The 12,394-nt window shown below is 50.6% G+C and overlaps 1 long non-coding RNA gene across 3 annotated transcripts in view; it reads left to right on the forward strand.

The window, feature by feature from the left end:
- The window catches only part of LOC101680403, a 71,109-nt gene that overhangs the window by 21,729 nt on the left and 36,986 nt on the right, over positions 1 to 12,394 (forward strand). Inside the window, exon 1 of one of the 3 annotated variants that reach the window (XR_006603556.1) lies at positions 6,827 to 7,243. The exons of the other annotated variants lie outside the window; for them this stretch is intronic. This is a non-coding gene — a long non-coding RNA (uncharacterized LOC101680403). Of the gene's footprint in view, positions 1 to 6,826; positions 7,244 to 12,394 lie in introns of those variants that run through there. 3 annotated transcript variants of the gene reach the window in all.

Consider the following 12,394-nt stretch of genomic DNA (forward strand, 5'->3'; position numbering starts at 1 on the left):
CCAGCTGCTGGGGGTACCGGAAGAGATGGGTGTCTGTGGGGTGGACCCTGATGAAGCCGTCACCCTGCATGTGCCTGGCCACAGTGGTGGCCAGTGTCACCCAGAGCCTGATGCAGCCAGGAGGGCACGGAGGAGCGGCCATGTGGCTGGTGGCCGAGGGGTGCTCCCTGGTCAGGGATTCGGAGGTCCCCAGAGTGGTGCACACTGTGGGTCCTGGGGGTGGTGGTGGAGAGAGCCTGTGGAAGCCCATCCTCAGTGCATGGAGGGCAGGGTGCAACCTGGGCCAAGTCTCTGGGGCCAGAGGAGCAGAGTGAGTCCCAGCAGGTGACAGGAAGCCAGTGGGTTGGGAGGACAGAAATGGGGCTGGGGATCAAGGGAACAGACTTTAAGGAGAAAAATAGAGCATTTTCACTCTCATTTCAGCAAGTTTAAAAGATTTATGAGATGCCCATGGCAAGAGACATGCTAGCTGAGCAGTTCCCACTGCTTCTTGCTTGTGGACTGGGCCATCATCTGGGAAGTCAGAAATGTCCGGCGTCTCCAGAATTCCAGAGGTCCTCCCTGCCCAGGGCTTGCTTGACTCTGAGCTCCTACGAGCACAGATGGTGCCTTCTCAGGGCCTTGGAGCTTCTGCTTTTCGCCAGCTTTGGTGTCCCCAGCCCGGCCCGGGGGCTTGAGGGAGGGGCTCTCACGCCTGCCCGGGTCATGTGCCCCGGGGATGGGGAACCACGAAGTCCTGGGGGATCACACGCACCGTGAACCTGCTATAGCCTGCTGCGGATGTTTAAATGGTGCATTTCATGGTAGGGGACGAGATCTTGCGTTTTCATAAATCTAGGAATTCACCATGGCTTGGGTCGGAAACCCTCTTCACCCTCCTCTCTCGAATCGGGAGGAGCCGCCCTTCCCACCTGTCAAGGAGGACAATGTGCTTGACAACCCTCTCCCCAGCGGACTGCTCCTTGTTGCGGTGGTTTGGGTATGGTCTGCAGCCTCTGGGTTTCACCCCTGTGTTTAGAGTGCAGCTTCTGTGTGGCTTGCAAAGTGTTGAGGCCTGTCAAGAGAACCTTGGAATCGGAAGATACCCCCAAACTGAGTCCTGGCAAAGGTTACAGGGTTTCCCCGCCGCTGACCTTGCGGCCAAGCCTGGTCCTGGGCGAGATTGTCTGTGTCTCTGGCCTGCTCGTGCTTCGGGTTTTTTTCTACTTCTCTCCCATCTGCTTCTCTGCAGCGATGAGTGTTTTCCTAAGTGAGCTCATCACGTTAATCATATTAGGGTGTGAGTGGCCTGTTTGTGCCTTGAAGGAGGACCAAAAAAGCTCAGAGGGAGGAACCCTCAGCCCTGTGCAGGGGAGGGTGGATGGGGGTGGGTGTTATTTTGAAGCAGTGGTACCTTCCCCAGTATCCCTGGAACTGCCCCGATTCAGGTCCCCAGTCTTGTCCCTGATCTCCAGGCCAGCCTTGCCCGGCCTGTGCCGGCTGCCGGTGCTCCTCTACCACCCCGAAGAGAAAATCAGGAACACGGCCTCAGGCTCTTGCGCTCCGAGGATCAGGAGAACTGGGGGCTGCCGCAGCACTAGCAGAGGCTGCGCTGATGGTGGCCGCTGGTGGTGGCAGGGGTGCCATGAGCCACACTCGTGAATCACTGCTGGGCTTGGCTCTCGGCTGTGACTCAGCCTGAAACTTTGTTCTGCTAACAGGAAGCCAGTAACCAGCAGAGTCAAAAGCTTGTAGGAAACTCTGGATTGGAAACCACTGGCTGTTTTTAAGCTCCTGTTTCTACAACAAAAAGGGAAATCATCAGATAGAAGCTCCCTCTGTCTCCTTCGATGCAGAAGAACCAGATTGGCACAAGGCTATTGTGAGCCGGGCTCTCGGGAGAGTAAAAAACCGGACAGGAGTTTACAAAAACAGGAAGCTGGCAGGGAAAACCATCGGAATTATGTAAATTAAACAGTGGGCCTGGGACGCAGGTGGCAGTCTGCCTGTTGGGAAGCTCTGGGGGCTGAGAATGGGAACAGCCAGGTCAGGGAGTGCGGGGCACCCATGGGAAGAGGCTGTGAGGCAGGGGTGAAGTGTGGGGTGTGGAGCCCCAGGCAGTGTGACCTGTAGGGCAGCCGGGGCACTCTCTGGGCACATTAGGAGGAGATGAAGATGCTTACCTTCCTCGTGGATGTGGGGACGGAGCCACATGAGCTCTGCAGGCCTCTTGCCGGCCTCCGGAAGGCCCTGGAAGACTCTAGAACTCTGGCAGCTGCCAGGACAGGTGCTCCCACCAGGGATGGGGAGCTGGGAGCCCCATGATTTAGTTGGTGACTCACAAACTTTTGGGAGTGGGGACGCTTTTTTATGGCTTCTTGTTTTGGGTGTATTCTCTTCCCCACTCTGTAAATGTATGGTTAATCTAAAAGTTAATGAAAGGGAACTTTGTTTTAGTTTTTAAAATAAAAAGACTCTCCTGTTCTTATGAAATTTCTAAGACAACTGGAAAGCTTTGGGAGGCATTGCGATATTAGCATTTGGACCTACTCACTGTGTGCTGTTTGCTCTTCAGGTTGAAGGGAAGCCCTTGAATGCTCACACCAGGGGAGGCTACCACAGGAATGACTTTGCCAGCTCAGTGCCGACATCTGGGGTTGTTTGATAAAATGTCCTTTTCCCAGACCCATTACTAATCACCTTTTTTTTTTTTTTTGCTCCTAATCTCCCTTCCCTCCAGCCTGCCACTCATTCTGCCATGAAAGCTAATTTCTTTTCTTTTCTTTTTTTTTTTAAAGATTTTATTTATTTATTTGACAGAGAGGAAGATCACAAGTAGGCAGAGAGCTCCATGCTGAGCAGAGAGCCTGATGCGGGGCTCGATCCCAGGACCCTGAGATCATGACCTGAGCCAAAGGCAGAGGCTTAACCCACTGAGCCACCCAGGCGCCCCATGAAAGCTAATTTCTTAAAGCAGATTCCATCCCACCACCTCCCTTCTCAACAATTTTCACTGAGTCTCCCTCCTGCCTACATGAAGTCCAACACCCTAGCGAGGAACAAGGAGAGACTCTCGTGGCTTAATCCTCTGATACCCTTCTAGTTTCAGTGTTGTTAACATCCCTCCATCCCCCCACAATTCATGCTGTACGTGATTTCAGGTCATTTCATTAGCTTTGATCAAACTGGCTTATATAAAACAGGGATTTATTTGCTCCTTAAAAAAAAAAGTCCATTATCAGTGTGAGCTTCAGGCAAGGCTTGATCCAGCAGATTAGCAATTTCTTTAAGGACTCAAGTTTATTTCTCTCTGATGATCATGGTCCCAGGGTGGTTGCCAACAGCTCTTGGGCTTGTGCTTCTTTGTTCATGTCTCCAAAGAAAGAGAGAATTCGAATTCGCTTGCCCCAGCTCTCCTCGCCCATCTTCACTCTGCTGCAAGCCTCATCTTCATGTTAGGGGTTTTCCCAGAACTGAATGGGCACCTAAGAGGCCACCGGGGCTGGGGGGAGGAGGAAGGAGAGCTCAAACCTAAGGAAGCATCCAGCATGTGTTCACCCAGAACACTCTGCCTATACCCTTCACAATTCCACGCCCGCCTCCTGCTGCTTCCTGGAGTTCCCCGCCTGTTCCCGCTGACCACAGTCCTGCTCATGCCTCATGGCCTTGCCCGGGTGGCACCTCTCCTGCCACGTACACCTCTCCTGTCTCTGCTCTTCCCCCCCTGTAATTCATGCACCAAATGCTGTTGCCTTCACAAGAAGATTTAATCATGTGAGTTGCTTGCAAAATTTTGATAATTTTGTTTCTGAAATTCAGTTCCTTAATATATTTTCATTAAGAAGTAGTTTAACTTCTCATGTCAGTGCTGGAATATTTTCAGCCACTGTCTCTTCCAACATTGTCTCTCTGCATGATCTCTGTTTTTTTCTTCTGTAATTTCTCTTGGAAAATCTTTTCTACTCTCTTGCTATTCTTTTCTACTTGCATCTTAACTTACCATGTTTTGTATGTACACCCATTCTGAATGGTTTCTTCAGATCTATATTTCAATTCACTAATTCTCTTACAGATGGGTCATATGGACATAAGTCCGTCTCATGTGTGACGGCGTTTGTTCATTCTTCATTTATCGAGGAAAAACGCTCCATTTCCTCGTATTGTCACACTCAGCACTCTCAATGATGTGTGCTTTCTTCCCCTTACCATGGGTGTCAGTCCTCCGACACCCGCGGAGTGTCCCACAATTTGATTCAGGTCCAACACCACCAACCTGGGGCTGGTGTCAGATCCCACAGGTTAAGGGCTCCATCCCACGAGACGGTCCCATGTCAGAGGCCTGTCACAAGTCCCAGGCTGTCATCTGTACTTCTGACCAACTGGCTATAAACTGGGGTTCCCATGACCCCCTCCCTGGTTCATAATTTGATAAAATGGTTCACAGGATTCAGAGAAACACTTATTTACATCTATCAGTCTATGATAAAGGATATGGAGGAAGAGGCGCATAAGGCGAGGTCCAGAAGGGTCCCCAGCATAGCAGCGTCTGTCTGTCTGTCTGGAGCTGGGCTGCACCGCCCTCCTGGCACACACTTGTGCTCATCAGCCCACAAGCTCTCAGAACTCTGCACTCCAGGGATTTTCATGGTGGCTTCGACACGTTGGGGACATCAATCATTTATTCTCCAGCACCTCACCCCTCCCCCGAGAGTGGGGGTGGGGCTGGAAGTCCTGAGGTTTTAAGCATGGCTTAGACTTTCTGGTGCCCCCTGCCAACCCCAGGAGCCCCTCTAGAGTCACCTCATTAGAACAAAAGAGGTTCCTATAACCCAGGAAATTCCGAAGGACTGAGGAGCTCCATGTCAAGAACTGGGGTCAAAGACAAAATGTAAGTAGGAAGGCGGCAGAAACCGATATACGTGCATCTATTTCTTACTATTACATAGCTTTATATCTGGTTATTTATTTTTCTGAGTCCTTAATTCAGCAGGAAGAACCTTGAGGTGTGGGGATTCGTAGTGTGCTTAGTGTGAGTGTTGAATAAATGGTTGTGAGTAGCGATGGTATCATTACTGGGCTTTCTGAATCTACAGTTCTTTGTTACGATCTCTTCACACAAAGTTCTACCTAATCTCGTTCAGTCTGGCCATGCGGTCCCCAGGTGGTACTCTAGACTTGAACCGAGATTTTTCTGGAGCCACAGTACACAACCATGTTGTGTCCCGAGACTTGTGGGCCAAGAGATATTTCCCTGGAAGCTGAGTCCCACCGAAGTGAGCGGTGGGGAGAAAGGGGTTTGGGGTGCGGAGAAGCGTGGCGCTCCCCAAGAGACTACAAGGGTGGTTTGCAGGGGAAGGGTCTCCTCCAGGTTGCTGCCATGGGCTAGGCCCAGGAGTGCTGCTGAGTGTGGCACCCAGAGACTGAGGCCCTTGTCTCCTGGGGTCCTCGGAAACGGGAATCAGGCTGTTCTGCCAGCGCTCCTGAATGGACGCGCGTGTAGAGATGAAGTGAGGGCTACTTGGCCGGCCAGAAGAGACCTCTGAGAAGGCCGTGGAGAGTCGCTCCTTATAGAAGGCCCATGTGGATGCCGTGGAGCAGGGAGAGGGGCCTCCTTTGGAGCAGAGAGCCTGGCTCCCTGAAAACAGCAGTGCCCAACCCCACTTTGCCTGCTTCTGCGGAGTCTGGGCTTTGGGGGTGAGGAGGGCAGAGCCTCACTCCTGGTCTAGGTGGCCGTGGGGAGGGGGTGCAGCCCCAGCACCAAGAGCTGGGGGGCTGGAAGGCACCCGCAAAGCTGGGCACCTCCGCATCCGCCTGTACTCCCTACTAAGTTCTACTGGAGCCATCAGTAGGAAAAGGCTGTTCCCCTTTTACATAAGTCTTTTCTAGATGTTTTCAGAAGGAATTTAAACACTGGCAGACAGAAAAGGGAAGCTTTTATCCCTTCTCTAACCACCGAAAGGAAGCGGTGGATTTAAGAACCACGGGAAGGGCTAGGAAGGAACAGAGCCAGAGAGACAGGAGCGGGTGGAGAAGGCTCAGTAGGAACCTCAGAGGGTGGGGGGAGAGGCGGCATGGGGTGGGGCGGGCTGCTCCCTGGGGAGCCAGGAGCCAGGAGCCCACCTAGGCCCCTGGGGAGGCTCTGCAGGGGTGGAGCCAGCACCCTGGGGAGGGACTGTGCAAGAGGACCGCCTTGAGTTTGGGTGAAACACCAGTACACTCCTTGGTCCACAGGGGCCAACTTCTGTCTGTGACGGACTTTTGAATGGTTAAGGGTAACTTCCCTTAAGCAGACTCTGGGACCAGGATCCCATGCGGGCTGGAAAGCCCGTGCTGATTCTCTGGCCCTCTGTCTTTTCCTCCCGTATTTCTTTCTTCTTGACCCCTGTCTCTGAGTCCCCACCTTTGTCCCCTGGTTCCCACCATGGGCAGGCTGTCCCGGGTCCAGGGGCTGGCCCGCCCACCTAATCTCATCCTCGCACAACCCTGGTGGCTGCGCAGGGAGCCCGGGATTCATAAGGGGAGCTGGAGTGACTCTCACTGTTGAGAACACAGCTGCGGCCGAGGAGATAGGAAAGCCGGCCCGGCCCTCTGGCAGCGGCTCTGGAGGGAGTGCCAGTCAAGGAATAGGCCCAGCCCAGCAGGCATGAACGTGGCCTGGGCTGCAGCCACCAGCCCCTGGGGTGGGGCTCGGGGCCCCATGCTCCTTGGGCTGGAGGACACTCCCCAGGTTGCATGGGGTCACAGGAGAAGAAAGGGTGTGTGTGCGGGGGCGGGGGGTGCGGGGGGGGGGGCGGGAGGGCGTAGACGTCCCAAAGCCTGGCTGGCTCATGAGTGGAGCAGACTTAACTCAGTTACTTGTTCTCATTCAGACTCTGTGTCTGCATCTACGAAATGGAAGCAATCCTTGCCCCACTTCGAGGACTCTGGTTGATGATGCCTTCCAGAGTTAGATCTGGGTTCAAAACCCACCGTGGCCACATATCCGCTGACCTCGGCACCTGCTAGTCCAAATTCCACTTTTCCTCTGGGACCCAGCTCACCGCCGCCCCCCCCAGAAGTCTGGGTCACTGATCCGACTACACCTCCATCTTTGTCTCAAGACAGTGCTATGACTAGCCCGTGCACGCCAGTGTTCATAGATCCAGACTGCTCAAGTTCGAGGCCCAAACCTGGAAAGTACTTCTGGGGGTCGTTAAGAGCATCCGAGGAGACCCTGCACCTGAAGTGGTCAGCATGCTTGGCGCCTTGAACCTGCTCAGCTGAGGTTTGTCAAGATGTCTATTTTGTCAAGAAGGAGCCTTCTTCTTCCTGGTCCTGAGAGTTAGCTCTGTAAAAGCAGGCTGTGTCTTCTGCCTTCTCGCCACATCACCCATCATGACATACATGTGTCGCATGATCAATAAATACCTTGGTAGCCCTCCCCCACACCATGGTTAGATCGTAACCGAATTTCGTGGGCTGATGCTCGTGCACAACCAGTCCTGTTGTTTGTCTGAGTTCCCGGGGCACAGAGGCACCACCTATGTAGCTGGTGTGGTGTCCTGCACTGTCTTGTGGTACCTCGTTAACTTTGCGAGGACATCAAGTTCCTGGGGCGGGCGTCACTCTCCCCATTTTACCAATAAGGAACAAGGGCTCAGAGGGGCTGAGTGATGTGATCCAGGGTATGCGGCTGCTGGACTGACGCTGGGGCCCTCGCTGTGTTTCATTTCCATCATCTGTGCCTGTTGGTCCCAGTCTTGGCACGACAAATGCGAAACCTGAATCTTATTTACCAGTTATATCCATACCGTGGAAACTCTGGGTGTTCACGAACTTGGCAAACCGTCCACTGATTATAAAAAATCTGGAGGAGCAGAGTACTTGGAGCAGGCCCAGAGCTTGAGCTGGAAGTAGTACTTGGCTCCCCGTGGCACTAGAAGGTCGGTGATTTCTCATGAACCGGCTGGCTTGCAGGCCCCTCCCCGTGCCCCCTCCTATGACCATTAGAGAAACTTTGATGTCCTTGGTCCCCGGGCAGTTTTCTTAGTTTAAGTAATCTTGGTTCATGGAATTTTGAGCTCTAGCAAACTTTTTAGGAAGGACTCTTTTGGGCCTAGCACATGTCTTAGGAATGAAACTCCCCAGTGACAGAGGGCATTTGACAAAACTCAGCGGTGAGTGGCGCTGCTGTGGGTCACCAGGCCAAGGGCCGCGTGCCCATCACCCACACATGTGCTCATAGCACACAGGGCCTCTGCTCCTTGCGCAACAGCAGTGGAATGTGAAGGGCCGTGGGCAGAGCTCCACGACTAGCACATTCCATCTGTACTGTCTCCACTCCTTCCGCTTCCAGCTTGGCTCTCCTGGCAACACCTCTTCCTGCTCCAGAGCAAAGGGCCTGTGGCAGCCAGCGTCCTGCCACTTGCTTGTGGGCCTGGTGTTAGGGTCTGTGTTCCTAGTGAGCACCGGCTGTGGGGATGGATCAACCAGGCTCTGCCTCAACTTTCTGTCTGAGGTCTTCCTTGAAGTCAAACCCCAGTTAGCCCTTTGGGAGGAATGTGGGGTCCCAAGGGGAGACGACAAGCCCCTGTGTTTAGCGGCCAGCCTTGGGGCATGGACAGAGTTGTTTTTACATCAGACCCTTTCTTGGATGTTCAGCCATCAGGCTAGGCCAGCAGGACTAGGGAGAAGATGATTGCATGGTAATGCTCAACATCTACGTGAGAAGTACTCTTGTTCATAAAACCATGCATGCTCCAGTTCTCAGAACATCAAGTGTTTCTCACTCCAGATAGAATCGATCGGAATTGTAGAAACCCAGAAAAGAGGTGTGTATGAGGCCAGGGGTTCTCACAGAACACGGGTCCAGACAGGTTGGGTTCAAGTGCCGACTCTGTCACTTCATGGCATTGTGACCCTGGGCAGGTTGGGCACCCTTTCTGTGCCTCAGTTTTTTCCTCTGTAAATGAGGATCATAATACTCACTGTCTTTTGTTTTTTTAATGAGCATTAAATTAAATGAATTCATATCTTAAAAGTGATTAAGATAATGCCCAATATGTGAGAAATTCTGGATAAGTGTTAGCTGAATATGCATATATATCTAGAATCTTTCATGTGTATATATATATATATATATATATACACACACATATATATGTGTGTGTGTGTATATATATATATATGTGCTATGTGTGTATATATATATATATCTATCCCCATAATGTGAGATACTACAGGCTGACTTGTCCACTAGAGCCCATCATTAAACCAAGGCTTTGGGTATACCATAGGATAACACAGCACAGCACAGTATATTCCAGTATACCACAGCATACTATAGTATACTACTGCATATCATGGCATACCACAGCACAGCATAGTATACCACAACATAGCACAGTATATCTCAGGATACTACAGTATAGCACAGCATACTCCAGCATAGCATGGTATACCACAGATACCGTGGTATACCACAGCATAGCACAGTATGCCAAAGCATATTACAGTATACTACAGTATAGCACAGCATTCCACAGTATACAATAGTATACCACAGTATAACACAGCACAGCATGGTGTATGTTGTATACATAGCAAAATATGTCACAGTATACCACAGTATATACAGCATACCACAACATAACACAATCTGTCACAATACTGTATTGTATTGTACTGTCAGTATACTGTAGTGTACCACAGCATATACCACAGATACCACAGTGTACCATAGCATATCATAGTATACCATAGTATAACACAGTATACACAGCATACCACAGTATACTATAGTATACCACAGTATACCACAGTACAGCACAATATGCCATAGCATACCACAGCATAGCACAATATACCACAGCATAGCCCAGTATACCACAATAGTTATAGCATACCACAACACAACACAATATATCACAACATACCACAGTTTAGCACAGTATACTACAGTATAGCACAGTATAGCATAGTATAGCACAGTATACCACAGCATATTGCAGTATACCATGGTATACTACAGTATATGGCTCAGCATATCACGACATAACATGATCTATCACAACATACCACAGTATAGCACAGCATAGCACAATATGCCTCAGTATACTACAGTGTACCACAGCATGCTACAGCATACCACAGCATAGCACAATATGCCAGAGTATATTGCAGTATACCATAGCACACTATAGTATAGCACAGCATACCACAGTGTATGATAGTATACCAGAGTATACCACAGCATAGCACAGTATATGTCAACATACTATATTATGCCATAGCATAGCACAATATACCACACAATAGCCCAGTATACCACAGTATATACAGCATACCACAACATAACACAGTATAGCACAATATATCTCAGCATACTATAGTGTACCACAGCATACTACAGCATAACACATGTACTATAGCATACCACAGCATACTGTGGTATACCAAAACTCACCTCTATCCATTCTCTGTAAGAAATGAGTACCTGGCCTCTTATTTCCTACTTGGCTTCCTGCTGAATTGCAGAAGCTTGTAGGCTTCCCAGTGTGAGGGACCCACTCATATTTATACCAGGGACTAAGATATTTCATCTGACTGGTTATATGCGCGCTCATCTTTGGAAGGCATTTGCTCTGTGCAGTGCCCTGTGATAAGGGTGCCATGAACGACACCGGTCCCTGTTCGGGAATGCCCTTCCTGTGCCACAGACATGCTTGATGCCAGTGGCCAGGGTTAGGCATTTCCGCATATGCTGCCCAATGTTTTATAGGCTTTTCTCTCTGGAAGCAAAGTCTGTTTCCCTGAATGTCAGGAGAGGGCCATCTGCCATGCCAGAACAACAACTGAGAGGCATTTCCATTTCAGGCCGTGGTTTTCTGTTCTGTGTGAGCATTGTGAGAATTGTGGCCTGACATGCCTTTGGCAATGGAGGGTTTTATTAAATAGAAGCTAGATGGTTTGAGATAAAACACATCCTCCTCCCTTTCCCCCCAAACACAAGCTTTTCCTTCCTGTCCAGTTCTCCGGATATGTTTCTTTTAGACAATGGTCATTAAAGCCAGACACGGGCCAGTGCACACTGGTGAGATGGCACTGGCTCAGCCTTGGTGGGGTGGGGTGGGGGTGCTTTGGAAGCTTCTGGCCCTGGAAGGCACGGGGTTTCCCAGCAAAGACAAAGGAGCTGGTGCTCGTGCAGTTGAGTCTTGTGCTTTGTCCATGTCTGTCTTAATCCTTGAGGTTCTCAGCATGAGGATCAGGAAGTGTCTGGTGCTCTATGAAGTGGGCTGTGGGCCACTCAGGACACTCCCTGCGGGGGCTCTGCGTGAGGCAGGGACTCCGCCTCTGGGTGCTCTCACTTCCTATGTCTCCCTGCTCGGACCCGCTGGGCCCGTTCAGTTTCCCAAGTACAGCTTGGATCAGATGGCTCTCCTCGTCAAGCGTCAATGACTCCCATTACTAATGGTATCAAATATACAAATACACCCTTACTTCAGCATCCTCTATAAAGCGTGGCTTCAGTCCACCTGCCATTTCTGCTGCGGAGGCAGGCTTTCCCTGATATCTGAAAGTGGAGCATTTCTCTGGAAGCTTCTGGAAGCTCAAGAGGTATAAATTCAAGAAGCAGTTACCTTTCATTTATAGGGAAAATATTTGGGGACGCCTGAGTGGCTCAGATGGTAGAGCGTCTGCCTTTGGCTTGGGACCGAGTCCCATATTGGGCACCCCACTCAGCAGGGAGCCTGCTTCCCCCTCTCTCCCTGCTCATGCTTTCTCTCTGTCAAACAAAATAATAATAATAATAATAATAATAATAATAATAATAAAAAGAAAATATTTGGGCATTCCCAGACCCAAGAAAACCTGCCCTAGGCTTTTCTGATACCTTAGGATCTGGCTAATGGCCACAGACAATAAATTGATGCTCAGAGACACAGTCCACAGCTCCAGTGGCCTGACGCTGAGATGCTGAGTGTGGGTTCCAGAGATGGAGCTGGGGGGCTCCTCTTGCTGCTCTGGGCACTGCCCCCGTAACAGCTCGCTGCAGAATGGACACACTGAACACGATTTTCACTTTAAGCATTTCATTGTAAAAACAAAATTCCTCTTTGGATATCTTCTGTTTGGAAAGGACAGGTACTAATGTAGGTCTTTCGTAGAAGCAAAGTGCCTAAACAAACTTTTGAAAAGCAGGATATGTATGCATAGATAGTATATTGAATCTGTTGTAAAGTAACTTAGCCGAGCTCAGGACTCCTTCCCTGGACTGGCCTCGGGGAGTCTGCAGGTGCTCTTCCAGGAAGTGCCCCATGGTGTGCCCTGCTTCTGAGAAGGGGGACAAGGGAGGGCAGGCTGGAGGCTCGTGGGGGCCAGGCTGCTATGTGTATGCGACCCACCTCCAGCAGGTGGGGAGGCATAGTTTTGGGGG

The sequence above is a fragment of the Mustela putorius genome, unplaced genomic scaffold (genome assembly GCF_011764305.1).
Source record: "Mustela putorius furo isolate JIRA1106 unplaced genomic scaffold, ASM1176430v1.1 tig00003942_pilon_pilon_pilon, whole genome shotgun sequence".
NCBI classification, from domain to species: domain Eukaryota; kingdom Metazoa; phylum Chordata; class Mammalia; order Carnivora; family Mustelidae; genus Mustela; species Mustela putorius.